Below are 19,711 nucleotides of genomic sequence, written 5' to 3' on the forward strand. Positions count from 1 at the left end.
TAGTTCTTTTAGCTCGGACTGTAAACCGAAGCGTTTGAGCCGGCTGGGACCGGAAACGGAAGCGTTCTGTGCAGTCTCGACGTGTCCATTGAGACCCTCAGCTGGTGTGGCGCAGAAGATCCGGTCAATTTTCAAAATAAAACACATTGACACCCGAATTGCAATACAACAGAAATTATATAAATTGGTCATTGTTTCTCTGTGGCCGGGTAACAAATGCCTCACGGCCCAGTACCGGTCCGCGGACCGGTGGTTGGGGGCAACTGCTCTAAGGCCAGGATGGGAACTAGTCGACCACAGATTTGTTTAGATGGGGAAGCAATTTTTCTCGTAGGAAATAATTGTAGGGTCAAACTGTCAGCAGTCTATTTCCAAATTGTACAAGTTAAGTCAGGGTTTCAAGTTCGGGTTTCAAATTAAGATTACAAGCCTGGGTTGAGGTTCCAAACAAGGACTAGAGTTTCAAGTTTGGGTAAGGGTTTCACATTAAGCTTGCTAACCAGTGTTTGTGTCTCAAGCCTTGGTTAGGTTTGTGGCTTAGGGATACATTTTTGGCTAAAAAGTTACTGAATCGATTTCCCGCCACTGAATCGCGTCGCATGGTATCGTTTTAAATGAACTACTATCATCATTGAATCGAATCATCAACCATGAATTATGATACGACTCAAATCACTGCTCAAACGAATCGTTACACCCCTAGACGATAGGTTTAGCATATCTAATTCTGAACTGCACAACCTTTACTTTAACCCTCCTGTTATTATTTTTTTTATTCTCAGAAAAAGCAATAATGTTCCTAGGTCAATTTTAACCAATGCCTGGTTCTTTTTCCTATTTCAACTTGCAAATAAGTTAAATGATCCATTACAAGGTGCATTTCATGTGTTGATTACGCTTGCTAAACTATATTGACATGTTTTTTTTTATTTAAAAAGGGTGACTTAAGACTCATGTAACATAACAGGAAGGCTATTACGGGCTTCCGCTTCTAGTTCTCTTGATTGAGAAAACCCGGTGCCCCTTGGCAGCACACATTCAGTCATATGTGCTCACTTTGCTTTTCCTCACCACCCAGGAGCCATCCCCCCAGGAGCCTCCCTCGGGTTCCTCCCCCACCCACTAGAGGGCGTCGACCCTCTCCCGCTGGCCTAATTGTGTCAACTGAGCGCACAATGTCCAAAGTGTCATCGGTCCTACTGTATACGAGCTAGTGTTGTTGTCAACTGAAGGAGACAGAGGGGGACATTCACTGAGCCCAGGAAGGGGGGTGGGCCAAATCAGCCAGAGCCCGTACTCGAGTTTTTGGGAGGGGAAAAAGAGGAGGAGGAGGGTGCAGCGGCTGCCTCCTAGTCCAGATGTGAAGCTCGGCTCGTCTGCTTTTCTTTCACTCCGCTCTCTCTGGATATATTTTTTCTTTTTTTGGGAGAGAGACAATGTACGAACGCTATAAGCGGAGATACAGCCTCTGTGCCAAGGGCGAGAAGGCCGTCAATGTGGTTTTAATCAAGGTAAGACCACCCGACAAGTTTATTTGCGAGCGTCAGGAGTCGGATACTAACCCCAGGAGGTTTTAACTGCACTTTCACGCTACGTTCCACCCGTGAAAGTAACTTTTTATGAAATCTCTTGAGCTTCTGAAAATCAGAAACCCTGCTTAGAGCTGTAGAACATACACCAGTGTAACTAGTGTCCACTGGAGATGCTGTAAGGCACAGATGTCAAACTGGTGGCCCGGGGGCCAGATCCGGCCCACCACATCATTTTATGTGGCCCACGAAAGCAAATCTAAATCGCTAATTGTGTTCTGGTGTAATACTACCATTGCGATATTTGCAAACATTTTTATTTTTATTTTTTTTTACCAATCCCCATTTGAAAAGAAATGTAATAGTTGAAAAACATGTATTTATAGGCTTCTGATTTCAAAACCAGTTATTCATCAATGTGTTGTGTATACTGTAATTACAGTATATGAGGTAACCTTTCATTTATATGGGTCCACAGTCGTAGCGGCCCTCAAAGGGAATTCATAACTGCGACAAAAAGGAGTTTGACACCCTTGCGGTAAGGGACTTGTTGATTATAATTATAATCCTTCTAGGTGGAATTCTTATTGCACAAACAAAGGATTAGGATTTTAAATTAGGGTTTCAAACAAGCATTGGGGTTTCAAGCAAGTATTCTTGTTTCAAATCAGGGATGGGTTTTCAAATTAGGATTTTAAGTAAATATTGTTATTTCAAACTATGTTTATAATCCAGGGTTAGAGTTTCAAATTAAGGGTATAAATTAGGGTTTCAGACCAGGGTTAAGGTTCAACCAAGTTTTAGGGTCTCAAATTAGGGTAAGGCTGTCAAGTTTGGATTTCAAACCAAGGTTAGGGATTCAAACAAGTACTAGGGTTTCTCATCAGGGTTAGGTTTTCAAGTGAGGATTTCAAGTTAGGATTCAAAATTAGGGTTTTAAATCAGGGTTGGACTTTCAAGTCAAAATTTCAAATAAGTATTTTGGTTTAAAATTATGGTTGAAAGCAATAGGGTTTCAAGTTAGGATTTCAAATTACGGTCTCAAACCAGGGTTGGGAGTTTTAAGGGTTTCAAATTTAGCTTTAATACAGGGTTATGGTGTTAAATTAGGGCTTCAAGCCAGGGTTAGGGATTCAAATCTGGGTGTCAAACCAGATTTAGTGTTTCAAGTTTAGGTTTAGTGTTTCAAACCAGGGTTAGGCTTTCAAATGAAGGTTCCAAGCCTGGATTAGGATATCAAATAAGGGTTAGGCTTCAAAGTAAGGTTTTCAAACAAGTGTAATGGTTACAAATTAGATTATCAAGACAAAATTAGGGTTTCATGGTAGGGTTTTAAATCAGGGTTTCAAACTAGGGTTAGTGTTTCAAATTGGAGTTGGAAGCCAGGGTTAGTTTTTTAAAGAAGAAGAACAGTTTCTAAGAAGTGTTAGGGTTTCTAATTAGGAGGTATGTAACCATTCATTCAGTACATTGATGTCTAGATTTATTTATCATTGGTCCAACTGGATCGATCTGTACTCGGCAAGTTAGCCTTCCGGATGAAAATATATGAATTTAAATCGTTTTAAAAGGTAATCAATCGATTGTATCAATTTTAGGACACAATGCCTTGGAAATATGCACGGCAGACTTTTTATGGAGGTGTGGATGTGTTGTATTTCCAAGAAACACTGTTTTAATTCCTTTTACTTCTTTATTTTTCAGTTAGCACACAGCAGTTAGCACAACGCTACTTTCTTCAGCTCTTTTCTTCCTCCTATCTTTTCTTCGTCCTATAAGCCCCAACTAGACATTCCTCTCTGTAGTACCCCTAGTGGTTGGCCCGAGACACCACAGTATGTGTGTGTGTTTGTTTTTTCAGCACTTTTATTGATCTGTCTGGTGGATGGCAGATGAAAAGTTGGAACGCTAGAAATTATCAATCTGGACACGTGCGTGTGACTCGCCTTGGTGCACGTTGAAGCCTTTCAAGCTTGCTAGCTTAGTTTAGCTCACTAGCTGCTAACATAGAGACACGTTCATGATCAACGCATCACTCAGCAGAGATCAAGTGTGAATATAGTGTTGTTCATGTGATTATCGTGTGAAAATGTGTACAAGTGAAATGCTGAGAGCATTGCTGAATGAGCGAAGTGCGTCTGTCGAATATTTGTAGCTTTTGAAAGAACGATAGCAGGGTAGAAGGAGGGGGAACTTGGTCGAACAAAGGAGGAGAATTAGCAACAACAAATTATTCGACACTGTTTTCAAGCTTCACTTCATTGTTTTACAAAGAGCAGGTTTGTCACTTGTTTAGTAGCTTACTATGTATTATTAACACTATTACTAAAAGCTTTTCCTTGTTTCCAGCCATTAGTATTTGACTGTGTAATAGTAATAATAATGATGCATATCACTTATATAGCGCTCTTCGAGGCACTCAAAGATGCTTTACCATTGCACGCACTATTCATTCACTCCACAGTCACACCCAAGTGGTGCTGAACTACTTGTGTAGCTACAGCTGCCCTGGGGCAGTCTGACGAAAGCGTGGCTGCCATTCTGTACCTAAAACACCTATTCTCAAACTTTGGGTCCAGCCAGGGACTCCTTACAATATAGACATTTTTCCAAGGACCTCCTCATAATTCTAAACACCAATTAAACATTTCTTTTTGAAGAAAAAACAGGCTGAACTAGTAAAATCATTGCTGAAATATAAATAATAGTAAGTTGCTGTTTTTCCCTTTGTTTTATTGCAAAGCAATACAAGTATATCAGGAAAATCTTATTATTTAATTATCACAATTAATTTTACCTGATTCCCTTCCAAGAAACAAAAGGAATTTAGGAAATTTCTAGTATGCAGACTATATATGCATACTATTTCGCCCTTCAATCAAATCAGCAACCATGAATCGTGATACAAATCGAATCGTTGCTAAACTGAATCGTGATACAAATCAAATCTTTGCTAAAATGAATCGTGATACAAATCGAATCTTTGCTAAAATAAATCGTTAAACCCCTACTCATTAGAGATAAACTTTCATCTTACAATTTCATACAAGTCTTACTGTTTTAAATTAGGGTTTCAAGTCAGGGTTAGGATTTATAAAGTAAGTTTTCAAAACACTAAGGTTTGAAGCTGTTTTGAAATTCTTTTGAATGTAATACTTATTGCACCCCAAAGTTGAGCTATTTAAAGTTGCAGCAGCATGTATAGAATATTTTCTTTTTCCACTGCGCCTCACTTTTTCCTCCTGGCTTAAGCTCTGTTTGTGTGTGTGTGTGTGTGTGTGTCTGTCATTTTTGCGCGTGCGAGGGAGTGAGTGTGTCGCTGGTTTATTATTGCCGTAGCTCGTCCGTGCCTTCCCATTCAATAATGGCGCCACTCATCCTTTCCATTCGACAAGCAGGGCTCATTGGCGTGATTGCAGATGATGGTAACGTTGATTACGTGTTTGCCCTTCATCTTATCTCCATCTTCTACTTCTTCTTGGACACTCAAGGCAAATGGAAAAATGACAGAAGCGACACATTGACAAACTATTTCCTGGTGTTTGAGAACTCGTAGTCAGGGTTAGGGTTTCAAGCCTGAGGTAGGGTATTAGAATTTCAAATGAGGTTGAACTGTGCAAAGTAGGGTCTTAATTAGGGGTATACCGATCCGATCTTTAAAATCTGTCCAATGTCAGGAGGATGGGATGGGACTTGATCTGAAAGCACCGATTTTATCACTATTATACAAGCAGTCCATTGCAATGCTCCGCTCCAGCACTTCTATCCAGCAGCGCCCGGATGGCATGCAGAGCCCACGTGATCACAACAGCATGTTGCCAAGATGCCAACTTAGTAGCAAGAAGTAAGAATGTATGTTGCTTTCTAAAAGTTGTTTGACACTCCAGTGGAAGTGCACTTTAATACTAACAGACATAACAAATTAATTGCACTTATTGAATGTTCAAATACATCAGACATAGTTATTATTATTTTTTTCACAAAAATCGCCAGCTCAAAACTAACACACAATGAATGAAAAACACCATTGATGAACTAACAAAAATTTGCTTTGGAGTAGCTGCACTTATATCTCTCAAAATAATGAATATTGGTACACATGCTGAATAAACATATACTACCAAGCAATATAACAATACTCTCTGGCATATGTTCTTCAAACTCTGTGAAAAATAACAATATTCGATCGTGACTTCTACTTTCTTTTTTACAGCAATTGTGTATGTCATTGGGTACACCACACTGGTCCTCAGAGTTTTTTCCTCGTACCAACTTTTGCTTATTGTTCCCTGAGTAATATCACTTGATCAAGCCTTTTCTAACATTTTATATACCACAAAATAAGTAAATATGATTAATGCTGAAAGCGGCTCAGACCGATACCGGTATCGGTCAAAACTCAAGCCTCCAATTTTGATATCGGATCGGAAGTTGGATCGGTACATCCCTAGTCTTAATCGAGGGTTTACACTTTAAATAATAATAATAATAACTATAATTCATTTTATTAATAGGCACCTTTCAAGCCACTCACAGTCGCCATACAAACATACAGTCCCCTCCAAAAGAATTGGAACGGCAAGGTCAATTCCTTTGTTTTTGTTACATACTGAAGACATTCGGGTTTCAGATCAAAAGATGAATACGAGACAAAATTCCAGCTTTTATTTCATGGTATTCATATCTAGATGTGTTAAACAACTCCGGACAGCGCACCTTTTGTTTGAACCCACCCACTTTTGAAGTGTGCAAAAAAACGTGACTGATGGGTGTTTCTAGTTACTCAGGTGTTGCCTTTTAGATTGATTGCTTAAACATTAGATAGTACTTGTTTTTAGCTTTGGGTTTCACCTGTGCAAACTGCATTTGCTGTTAAGCAAACATGAAGGGCAGAGAGCTGTCTCTGGGAGAAAAGCAAACCATTTTGAAGCTGAGAGAAGAGGGGAAATCAATCAGAGCTATTGCACAAACATTGGGCATAGCCAATACAACAATTTGGAATGTCCTAAAAAAAGAAAGAAACTACTGGTGTACTGAGCAACAGTTAACGAACAGGTCGGCCCATTGTATCAACAGCAGTTGATGGCAGGAACATTGTGATAGCTGCGAAGCAACACCCAAAGACAACACTCAGTGAGATCACTGCTAACCTCCACAGGGCAGGGATGAAGGTATCACAATCCACTGTTTAAAGAAGACTTTGAGAGAAGAAATATACAGGCCATACCACAAGATGCCAACCACTCATCCGCAAAAAGAATCGGAAGGCTAGATTGAATTTTGCAAAGAAGGACAGAGATGAGCCACAAACGTTTTGGAACAAAGTTTTCTAGACTGATGAGACTAAGAGGAACCTCTACCAAACTGATGGAAAGGTCAAAGTATGGAGAAAGAAAGGATCTGCTTATGATCCAAAACACACCAGCTCATCTGTGAAGCATGGTGGAGGTAATGTCATGGCTTGTGCTTGCATGGCTCCTTCTGGAATGGGCTCACTAGTCTTTATTGATGATGTAACTCATGATGATAGCAGCAGAATGAATTCTGAAGTCTAAAATACCATTTTGTCTGGTAATTTACAGAAAAATCCATTCAAACTAATCGGGAGAAGCTTCATCATGCAACAAGACAATGACCCAAAACACAGTCCCAACACAACAAAGGACTTCATCAAGGGGAAAAAGTGGAAGGGCTTAGACTGGCCAAGTCAATCACTGGTCCTTAACTCAATAAAGCATGCATTTTATCTCCTAGAGAGGAGACTGAAGGGAGAAACCCCCAGAAACAAACAAGAACAGAAAGAGTCAGCAGTTAAGGCCTGGAAAAGCATTTCAAATGAAGAATGCAACAGTCTGGTCAAGTCAATGGGTCAAAGGCTTGATGCAGTTACTGCAAATAAGGGTTATGCCACCAAATATTTAATGTTATTCACTTTAAGTTAATTTAATCATGTCTGTTCCAATATTTTCAAACAAAAGGTGCTCTGTCCTGAGTTGTTTAACACATCTAGATGTAAATACAATGACATAAAAGCTGGATTTCTGAACTTTTGTCTCATATTCATCTTTTGATCGGAAACCCAAATGTCTTCAGAATACAACAAAAAACAAGGGAATTGACCTTGCCGTTCCAATACTTTTGGAGGGGACTGTAGTTAAAATAAATTACCGTAATTTATCGTGTATAATGTGCACCCATGTATAATACGCACTCCCAAAGTTGACCTCAAAATTCCGGAAAACCCTTTACCTATGTATAGTGCATTTTTACAATGCATGATTTTGCTTCTACCCATATGATCAAAACTCGAAGTATTAGCTGTATTTTGCTAGTTTTTTCAAATAATTATTCTGAAGTTAAGCACTTTATTTGAACACGTAATCTTTTTTTTTTTTTAATTTACTGGCTCTTATTTTGAAATTTATAGCTCTACTTTTATTTAATAAATTAGAAAACACACAGTTTTGCTCATATGTTTGATTACCCAAGCAGAATTTGTAAAATGGGTACAATTCTTTAAAGAAAACATGAAGGACCAGGCAAAACACATATAATAAAATTTTAATCGGATTCAAATTAAATGGTCAAGCATTTCAGAAAAGCATTATCATTAAACAAAACATAACCATGAAGAAATTAATAATAGTTGTTGTTCATTCATTAGTTATATTAAAAAAAAAGAAGCAATATTTCACAAATTCATCCAGGGTATGTAAAATTATGAGCATAACTGCACATATATGCAGTCATACGTACCCCTGTCATATTGGAATGAAAGTGTAGGCTAAACCTTTTTTATAACCACTAGATGGCGGTGGGATTTTGGAATGAAAGTGTACAGTTTTTTTTTATAACCACTAGATGGTAGACATTTATAAAATGTGAAAGCTTTTTCGCACTATTGACTTTTGACAATATTTTTTTGGGGGGGGGGGGGGGTGCGCATTATAAACGAGAAATTACGGTAAGTAATCCAATAATAATAAAAAAAACAAAAGCAAAATAAACGGGAAATGTTATAATGAATAGGCAGTTTGGAATAGGGGTCTTGAGTTTGTATTTGAACAGGGTTGATGAGGGGTCGGGGGGAACCAGTGGGGGGACCTCCTGGGCACCCACCTGGGTCCCCTGCTCTGGCTGCTGTTGGGGGCGGTGGGGACCCCTGTCGCTCCTCGGGCCTGCTTCCTCCTCTTCTCTCCGTTCTTTGCGTCTCGCTGCGATCACCTCTTCCTCTTTCCGTGGGAGAGCCGGGCGGTCCCCTGCGGGCTGTGGGGCCTGCTGTGGGGTTCTTTTCCCTGCCTGGTTGGGGGCGGGGGGGTCCACCTCCCACACTCAGGGGCGGGTAGTGGGTGCTGGCGGGAATGTGGGGTGGGGGGGGGCCCCGGGGTCGGTGTGGTGGCCCTCTTCGTCGGTGGTTGTCCGGCCTAATGGGCCCGACCTGCAGGAGCCATGCCTCTTAATCACTCACTTAGCACACACTTATACCACAAAAAAAAATAAAAATAATGATATGCCGGGCCGAGGTTATTGATGAACTTGAAGGTGCAGATCAATATGTTATATTGGATGCAGTATTGGACAGGGAGCCAGTGGAGTTGTTGCAGGGCTGGAGTGATTTGGTGAGTGGAGGTGACAATACAACTAGTGACAATACAGGCAGCAGAGTTCTGGATAAGATGTAGTTTTTGTAATACTTGAGGGGAGACCAAACAGGAGAGAGTTGCAATAATCCAGGCGGGAAGTGACGAGGCTATGAACAAGTACAGCAGCAGTGTGGGGCGTGAGGGACGGAAGTTTACAGACCGGGTTAAAGATAACGATAGGGTTTGAAGTCTGGGTTAGCATTTTAAATCTGTGTCAGGGTTTCAAATGATTTTATATATATATATATATCTTCTTCTTTTCCTTTCGGCTTGTCCCGTTAGGGGTCGCCACAGCGCGTCATCCTTTTCATATATATATATATATATATATATATATATATTTTGTTTTTTATCAGGGTTAATGTTTAGAACAAGATTAGGGTTTCAAGACGGTGAAATTTCAAGTTGAGCTTTCAAATTCTGGTTTCAAATGTGGGTTAAAAATTTAAAACAAGCGTTACGGTTTCAAATTAGAGGTTCAAGCCTGGGTTAGTTTTTCAAACTAGCATTAGCGTCTAAGAGTAGGCTTTCAACCCAGTGTTAGGGTGTCAAATAGGATCAACCAATTGTGAGGGTTTCAAGTCATTGTTAGGGCTTTTTATTAGGGGTTTCAAATCCGGATTAGTGTTTCAAACAAGGGGTAGGATTTTCAAGCCTGCGTTAGGGTTGTAAGGCTTTCAAGCCAGGTTTAGGATTTTCAAACTCAGGTTCAGGTTTCAAATTAGGATAAACTCAGTGTTAGGGTTTTCCATTAGATTTTCAAACATGGGTTAGTTTCAAATTAAGCCTTCAAACCCGGTTTAGGATTTCGAGTTAAGCGTTTTCAAATGGGTTTTCAAGTCAGAGTTATGGCTTCAAACTTCCACAAAGTATTGTCGTCACTTCACCTTCGACCCTCACAAGGAACAAATACACTATTGCGATGTACCAAAAAGCGCAGAGAGCTCACCAGCTCTGTCTAGCTGTCTACATGCCAGTTAGCGTTAAAATATATTGACAGTTGGCCATGTTAATAAACTACATGATGAAGAAGATGATGATAATGGTGTTTTACGGGCACCAGGACGGCAGGATGTGAAATGCAAGCTGGAGTCAAGTCATGTGGACCAGAGCCAGAACCAGCTGCTAGGAAGACGTTAGCCCACCTCCACCACTCCATGTCTTTTTCCCACGCTAGGATCTCTCTCTCTCTCTCTCTCTTTCGCTCTCTCTCTCGCTCATGTTCTTCAACTCTTTGCGCTCTCTCTCTCATCCATTCACCTCAAACAGGAGCTGACATCAGCAGCTAATTTAGAAAGTGACTAAAGTGAGGAGGGAGGTGTTACACATGCAAAGCAATTCTGTGTGCTGGCTGCTGAATGCAATAGCCAAGTCCTCAATAATAACAGAAGACATCGTAATACTTCTTTGACACCCAAATTTAAAACCGCTAACGTGAAACCCTTGAACTAAATTTAAACCCTAATTTGAAACCCTGGCTTGAAAACCTAAATCTTTTTTGAAACACTAGCCCAATCTTGAAACACTAATTTGTTACCGTTGTTTATAACCACTGCGACTGACTGGCGACCAGTTCAGGGTGTAGTCTGCCTTTCGCCCAAAGTCAGCTGGGATAGGCTCCAGCGCCCTTAACTCGGATGAGAGGTGTTGAAAATGGATGGCTGTTTATAACCAAACCCAGACTTAACACCCTAACCTTAACTTCAAACCTTAACACACAGTTGAAATCCTGAGCATGGTTTGAAACCCTAATTTAAAACTCTAACATGTTAAACAAACAAACCAAAAACGACAATCACACATCGTAAGAAGAAGAAAAAGTCTGAATACTTTTTTGTAGTTTTTTCGGCCACACGCAAGCTGAAAATGTAGGATTTTATTTGGCTTGTCGATAATGCTGAAAATGTGCTTCATTCTATCCATCCATCCATTTTCTGTACCGCTTATCCTCATTCTAGTGTTTGAATTTAATTTATTTTCATACATTACTACTTATTTGAGCTGGCATGGTGAATTGGTTAGCACATCTGCCTCACAGTTCTGGGGACCGGGGTTCGAATCCCGGCCCCACCTGTGTGGAGTTTGGATGTTCTCCCCATGCCTGGGTGGGTTTTCTCCGGGCACTCCGGTTTCCTCCCACATCCCAAAAACATGCGTGGTAGGTTGATTGAGGACTCTAAATTGCCCGTAGGTGTGAATGTGAGTGCGAATGGTTGTTTGTTTCTATGTGCCCTGCGATAGGCTGGCGATCGGTTCAGGGTGTACCCCGCCTCCCGCCCGAAGATAGCTGGGATAGGCTCCAGCAGCCCGCGACACTAGTGAGGATAATGGATATTCATAATTTGGGCACCCTTTATTTAAACCATGCAAACCTTTCTTTACACAGCCCTCTAAAAGAATCTGAATCGAGAATCGTTTGGAACCGTAATCGAAACGAGGAACTGGAATCGGGACCGGAATCGCTCAAATTCAAACGATGCCCAACCCTAATTGTAACTTTTAAAACATAATTGTGAAAAATGTAATCATTTCAAGAGGTGATTTAAAAATACACAATTTGGATAATGTGTAGGCACAAGTGTGATGTATCTGTGTTCAGAAGTAAGGAGTCACATTCAAACTCATATCAAATGCGAGTCGGCACACACCTGCCACCATTTTAAAAGCCTCTGATTAACACAAAATAAAGTTGAGTTGTTTGAGTAGGGTTTTTATGACATTTTTTGCTTACTTTTAAAAGACCGACGGTTTTATGCTAATGCTGACTAGCATTTGGAACTGTTCACAATTCCCTCCACCAAGATTAAGGCCCCAGTTCAACCTGAGTAGTTAAATTGAGTTTTGGTAATTAAATACATGCAAAGTTTTTAAACAAATGAATAATTGTTTCTTAATCAGGATTTCAATATCAATAAAAATAATCGTGATTATTATTTTGCGCAGGCACGCAAGAGCTGTGAAGCAAACCCAATCAAACATGTCAGATCTTATAGCCAATAGCACACACCATGAATAAATTTAAAAATTGTATCTATATGATCGTACCGGCAGTGATGGGCACATCTCACTTACAGATTATCGGTACCGGATTTGGCAGCATAAAACCCTGATCGGAGTACCCCTAATTATACAGAGTGTGCATAACACAAGCTAAAGCATTGTTGTAATGTCAGTGTTGCGTAAATATTGTTATAATTTTGTAATTTATTTATTCTTTTAAGCATTATTATTAATTTGTGCAATTGCAATGCCTTGATTTTAGTGAGGTTAGTACAGAGCATTGTCATGAATGCAATTCTACTATTAATTTCTTAAAGGGGCCTAAATAATACAGTATAAAGATGCTAAATACAAAATAATCATAAACAATTAACATTATAGCATGAATATACGGGACCAGTACAAGTTTTGACAGGGCCACCACCATGCCTCACTGTAGGTACTGTGTGTTCTTTTGATGATGAGCAGTGTTGTGTTTGCATCAAACATGCCTTTTTGAATTACGGTCAAAAGGTTCAACCTTGGTTTCATCGTACCGTAACACTTTTTCAGCTACACACAGATTTCAAATGTGTTTTTTTGAAAATGTAGCCCGACTTGAGGGTTGTTTTTGCAAGGCTTCCGTCTTAATGTGTAGTTCTTGATAAGATCACTGACACATTTTCTCTGTGATCAGGGATCTCGTTTGATTTGCGTCCTGCGTCTGAGATGCACAAAAATTAGCAGGGATGCATGAAATCTTCATCCTCAGCCGCATGGCTTAAAACCCGCCCTACATGTGTGTGTGTGTTGGTAAAGACCTTCCACACACAGCGAATCACAGGAGGAATACACTAAAAGTACAAGTCCTGTCTTGGTGCTAGCCAATCAGAGGCACAGTAGGGCAGGTCATCGTTCGATAAACACAACGGACACAGGATTGTTTTCTGGACTCGATACATTTTCATTGTTGTGGTAACACCCGCTGTGCCGCTCACGACAGCAAGCTGCTGGCAGAAAGGTGTTTACTGCGTAGACGCACACAACTGGGAAACTTTAGGGAAAGTTTTTTTATTACATTCAATAATTACGAGCTCGGAAGCGTTTAAAACGTTAGCATTCGGAGTTGTGTGCGTTCCCCACAAAACACACACATCCATACACGCACACCTATGGGAAAGTTAACTGTTTATTTACCATAAGCACAGCAGCACACGTTAACAATATTTAGGCAGTAGTTGACTTTAGTGAAATCATTTTTCCCATCATTTGATTGACAGGTGAAGGTCTCAGAGTCCAGCAGCTCGAGGGCGGGCCTTACTTTACATTTTATTTATCATTTATTTAACCAGGTAAGAGGTGATTGAGATATAAAATCTATTTTTCCAAAAGCTAAGAGGCAGCAGAAAGTAAACAGGCAGCAGAAATTATACAGTACATAACACAAAGACATTCATACAATTAATAAAAATACTAAAAAACAACAGCGATATTAAATAGTATTACATCTGATTTAAAAACAGTGACGAAGCCCAAATGCTTTCGAGTGCATACATTGTTTTTTTTACAATATAATGACTCCATACCTCTGTGGCAAATGTTCAATATTTATTAAAGTGCATTTTTTTGTGTGAACAGGGCCTGGGTCTGTGTAGTTTTTTTTTTTAACATTTTTAATTTATCTAATATTTTTATTGTTATAGATCACAAAGCCAATGTTCAATATTCTTTAGAATGAAAAGTTAATTGTTCTTTAAAAGGATGTACTTAAATTATTATGCTCTAATATTATATCAGTGGCATAAAAAAAATAAAATAATCGATACTATCGTTTATTGGGATAGTTTTTGGAAAAATATATCGTCCTAAAAAATTTGTTATTTTTGCAGGCCGAAACACATTGAGAGACAGCAAGAGCAATGGCTAACACAAAAATATTTGCAAACAGTATAAAAAAATAGAGTAACAACTGTAATAAAAAAATCTGCACTATAGCGGGACCGCAAAGCAAGAAGTGTGATATAGCAGTGGATTACTGTATCTATATTCTGCGTTGATACGTTGCAGGGACTCATTGTTCCAGGGCTGGGACTCTTTCTTTCCAGACATGTTCATCCTGAGCCTCACATAGTCTAAAATGTAAAATGATCTGTGTGATGATGACTGTCTTCATTGTGTACCTTGATTATTTTGGGAATTTTTTGTTCCCTTCTTCATTTAATTAATTTATTTTACTCAGTTTTTTACCTGTCCTGTTCGGGTGCTAGGTCAAGCACAAGGGAAAATCTGTGTCCCTTTTATGCCGGAATAGTTTTATAGTATAGGTTAATTAATAACGGAATAAAGTTTTAAAATTATCTCAGATTTTTGTACACGAAAACTTGTGCACTTATTTTTACTTGAGCACCTGCCCCCAAAAATGTCTGCGCACATTCCTGGCTAGATCTATGCGAAAAGGGGACTGTTTTTTGGGTGTGTTGTTTTAATCTGCGTGAAAGGCACATGGAATAGGGTGGGGCTGCACAATTAATTACATTTTAATTGTGATCACGATTTTGGCTGCCACAATGGATTAACCTGATCTGCCATATTTACATTTAAAATGTGGGCTCTCTGCATGTCAAATCATAATCAAGCACTTTCTCAAACAGTAGTCAACAACCATGGGGCAAATGCATGGTTAAGGCTGGCCATTATTAAGAACCCCACGATTCGATTTGATTTGGTTTGCCATTCGATTCTATATCAATTGTTTAGGTTGCAATTCAGTTCGATTCAATATTAATTAAAATGCCCCTATATTGATTCAGTAAAAGTAGAAATACACAAATAATAAGTGAGTAAATTTTGACTCTGAAATATTTTTGATACCATGTAAACATCTGTCATATGTAACGTCATGTTTTTTTAAGTAATAAAACATATTAAAATACAAATTTGCACTTTATGCATATGGTGAAGAAAAGAAAAAAAAACCTGACAGTTGTATATAAACTGTTTTAACTCTGTGTACAGCTTAGCGACTTCTGACGTGTTTTCATGTTGATATTGTGTATCGTGGATCAAGTGTACTTTTCCTGTGTTCCAGATTTACAGGGTAATCCAAAATGACCCCAAAATTAAAATTTAAAAATAAAAGTTGCTTGCTTCATGGTGCTGCAGCTCCCTCCACTGGGCAGGAGGTGAATCGATAATGAATTGCGGGGCGAAAAATTGCAATGCATTCATCCATCCATCCATTTTCTGAGCCGCTTATCCTCACAAAGGTCGCGGGAGTGCTGGAGCCGATCCCAGCTATCATCGGGCAGGAGGCAGGGTACACCCTGAACTGGTTGCCAGCCAATCGCAGTGCAATGCATTGATGAATCCATATTTTTACCCACCCCTACTAAATAAGAAGTGAGCGTGCCATGCAGCGAGAGGCTAAAATCACTTGACTGATAGGAGTGAGTCATGTAGAGAGAACAAAGTACAGCAAAAATTGGAGATGACAGACATCATGGTTTCAAGATGGTTTCCTTCAGCTGGAACGCTGTATTAGTGTTAACTTCTACATTTGCCACGTCATTTTGTGTGTGCATACAGTGGGTACGGAAAGTATTCGGACCCCCTTCAATTTTTCACTCTTTTTTTATATTGCAGCCATTTGCTAAATTCATTTGTCATTTTTTTCCTCATTAATGTCAACACAGCAGCTCATATTGGCAGAAAAAAATAGAATTCTTGAAATTTTTGCAGATTTATTAAAAAAGAAAAACTGAAAGCGCCCTTTTGAGGTAATACAGCCATGAGTCTTTTTGGGAATGATGCAACAAGTTTTCACACCTGGATTTGAGGATCCTCTGCCATCCCTCCTTGAGATCCTCTCCAGTTCTGTCAGGTTGGATGGTGAATGTTGGTGGGCAGCCATTTTCAGGTCTTTCCAGAGATGCTCAATTGGGTTTAAGTCAGGGCTCTGGCTGGGCCATTCAAGAACAGTCACGGAGTTTTTCTGAAGCCACTCCTTCATTATTTTAGCTGTGTGCTTAGGGTCATTGTCTTGTTGGAAGGTGAACCTTCGGCCCAGTCTGGGGTCCTGAGCATTCTGGATAAGGTTTTCGTCCAGGATATCCCTGTACTTGACCCCATTCATCTTTCCTTCGATTGCAACCAGTCGTCCTGTCCCAGCAGCTGAAAAACACCCCACAGCATGATGCTGCCACCACCAGGCTCTTCTCCCCCGATTGCTCAGTTTGGCCGGATGGCCAGCTCTCGGAAGGGTTCTGGTCATCCCAAACATCTTCCATTTAAGGATTATGGACACCACTGTGCTCTTAGGAACCTTAAGTGCAGCAGAAATTTTTGTGTAACCTTGGCCATATCTGTGCCTTGCCACAATTCTGTCTTTGAGCTCTTCAGGAAGTGCCTGAATACTTATGGCTGTGATATTTCAGTTTTTCTTTTTTAATACATTTTTAAAAGATTTCAACAATTCTGATTGTTTTCTGTCAATATGGGGTGCTGTGTGTACATTAATTGGGAAAAAAATAACTGAAATGATTTTAGCAAATGGCTGCAATTTAACAAAGAGTGAAAAATTTAAGGGGGTGTGAATACTTTCCATACCAACTGTATGTGTGACCACCTAATCTGGCATGTTTGTTTCCTCTCAGCGGGTCTGTTTGATATCCAAACACAACTCTGTGATGTTTGCACATTCATCTGTGTGTGTGTGTGTGTGTGTGTGTGCGCGCGCGTGTGCGTGCGTGCGTGTGCCTGTGTGTTTGTTTGAGACCCGATGTATGCGAGCGAGTGAGTAAACAAGGTCATCAACCTTTTTGAAACTGTGAGCTACTTCTTGAGTACTCATTTATGTGAAGGGCTATCCGTTTGATACACTCTTCTAAAGTAACAAATTTGCTCAAATTACCTTTAATTGTATGTAGGGCTGCACGATTATGGCCAAAGTAATAATGACAGTTATTCTGATCAATATTGTAATCACGATTACCCCTCGTTAGGGGAAAATCTTTGTTTATTGCACTACTTTTTAACAAACAATATGTACGAGTTTTCAGTGTGAAATTAATCTCTAAATAAGAATAAATGATAGATAATAATAGAAAAAATAAATGTACCCCAAAAACATTATTCTTTACCAAATGCTAACTAAATAAATATGGTATTACAAAGTGCAATCACGAATTGCACATTCATGGAAGAAAATACAGTTAATGCATAAAACACAATAATAATAGACTGTAAGTACCGACTTTTCATTTGCAAAGCCCCGTCAATATAGTGAATTGTCAAGGAAGAGTACGTCTGCGTTGTTCTGCTTGACCATTCGTCAGTCGTGCATGGTCACAAACTGCAAAGAACTCGACAGCTGTGATTTCCCTGATTTCATTGCGGTCAGGCCAGCCGAAAAGTTGCTGTAGCGATTGTTAATAGTGTCTTCCCGTGACACGCAGTCAATGCTAATTAAGATTTTATTTTGAAGTTGGCCATGGAGCGCTGTGCCAGTGCTAAATGAAGCCTTAACCATAAGTTAAGGTGGCTGGCTGACTTGGTTGTGGGCACTGCTGCAAATGAAGCACTTTTCATATGCAGCATTGCCTGCATTTTAAATGTAAAAAATCGCAGATGATCAGGCTCATTAAATCGTGCCATCCAAAATTGCGATCATGGTTAAAATTCCATTAATTGTGCAGCCTTAAGTATATGTTAGTATTAATAATTAATGCTGCGACCCTAGGCATGATAAACTAGATTCACTCGATTCATCTATGTGAAGGCACTGATCATGTTAATGGTTTCTCACAATAATTTTGAACAATGATTTGACAAGGTAGGAAACATTACTATCAATATGTAACACTTTATTTCTATAAATCTCTACGTTTACATTTTCAAATCATTACTGATAACTTTCCAAGGAAATCACAATGTCGCATCAAAGTGAGCTATTTTTACAACAGGCCCACGGGCTACTCATGTTGTTCTTGGGGGCTACGTGGTGCCTTGCCATAGAAGCTGGTTTCTCAACTGTAAGTCTTTGCTGCCTCACATGGGAGTCATTCTGCGAGGCTCACACTCATGGGTCTTGTTTTTTGTCTTTGGTCTCCGCTCAATCAATAACTTTGCTGTCTTTGTCTATTTTTATACTTTGACATGACATCACGACTCAGCGAGCTGGCCCACATACCTACTGTCTCATGAGAATTTCTTTGGGATTTGGACACTGTCACATTGTTAAAGCCATACAAAAACCTGCTTATGTATGATTGTTCTAATGAATCGCCTTTTGAGGGGCTCTCAAAATGCTCGCAAGTCCATGTATCCTGGGGAAATGGGCCTCAAAACAACGCCCCGAAATTGACTCAGTAGTGCCCCCCTGAAAAATTAGAAAAAAAAAAAAAACCCTCAACACTAATTTGCAGACATTATATTGCAATGCTTTTTTGCCCAAGACAAGTGTGTCACTTATGTCCAGTCTCCGCCATAATTTTGTTTTGGTCGATGTCTTATTGCAAAACATCTTGCGTCACAAAGATATGATGTTGGAAATTAAATGAAAAAGAATGTATATAGTGTTTTGGGGCCGTTTTGCCTCATTTGTGAGTCCGTCGCCACATATTATGCAGAGCGGTCTTGGTGCGTGAGAATCACCTGTTGCGATAAACTCATATTTTAGGTAGGACTGCTATTGTCTCTTAAATACAGCTTTCTTTTTTTGGAAGTAGTGGGTTGTTCTTCTGTTGAATCATTTGCCTTTTTCGCTTTTTGAAGAAACTTTGCAAAGAAGTTTGAAGTTTGTTTTTTACTTATTCTTGCCAGCTTGTGGACTTCTTTATTTTATTTTATTATTACTATATCACATGACAGATAAAGGCCCTTTGACGTGAGGTACAGGTGGACAGATTTTCAGAATAAAAATTCCTTCAGAAAAATATTTTTTGCTCAGTCTCTCTGTGTGGCCTGGTACCAGTGGGTTGGTACCAGGACCCAGCCTGGTTGTCGCGGACCGCTTGCTGGCCTACATCATCTATTGTGGGTGGTGCAAGGCGTCAAAGTTTCATCATTTCAAACATTTGCCTTGAAAAAGCGGGTGCTATAACCCATGTGTAGTTAGGGAAAAATTAGCCCCCCAACACCGGTTTCACAGATACACATCTACCCAATTCTATTATTATAATCACAGGATGTACAAACATCTTAAGAACCCATGCTTGATATTGAACAGGAAGTCAGCCATTATGGTTTGGATTGTTGCAGCATGTGAAGTTTTAGAGTAGAGCTCATTTGTTTACATTTGGTCACACAGGGGTCTATGAGCCACCACTATGACTCAGTGTCATCTCCTGATAAGGATTGTGGTGTTGTGAGCCAAAAAAAACTCGTATAGGGAAGAAGAAACCTGCCCTGAAAAAAATAGGAAGTGTTTAATGAAAAAGCTATTGCAGTATTTTAAATATGTCTATCAGAAAAGCCACTTGACTGATTAAAAAAAAAAATTAAAAAACAGTTCTCAACCAACAACTTTGTAACAAACCTGTTTAAAAGATGCAGTGTTTCATA

General features: G+C 39.5%; 1 protein-coding gene across 14 annotated transcripts in view; it reads left to right on the forward strand.

Moving 5' to 3' along the window:
• LOC133474115 (A-kinase anchor protein 13) overlaps nt 1-19,711 on the forward strand; it is a 226,047-nt gene that overhangs the window by 92,857 nt on the left and 113,479 nt on the right. The gene's annotated exons all lie outside the window — the stretch shown is intronic.

The sequence above is a fragment of the Phyllopteryx taeniolatus genome, chromosome 2 (genome assembly GCF_024500385.1).
Source record: "Phyllopteryx taeniolatus isolate TA_2022b chromosome 2, UOR_Ptae_1.2, whole genome shotgun sequence".
In the NCBI taxonomy this organism is placed as follows: Eukaryota; Metazoa; Chordata; class Actinopteri; order Syngnathiformes; family Syngnathidae; genus Phyllopteryx; species Phyllopteryx taeniolatus.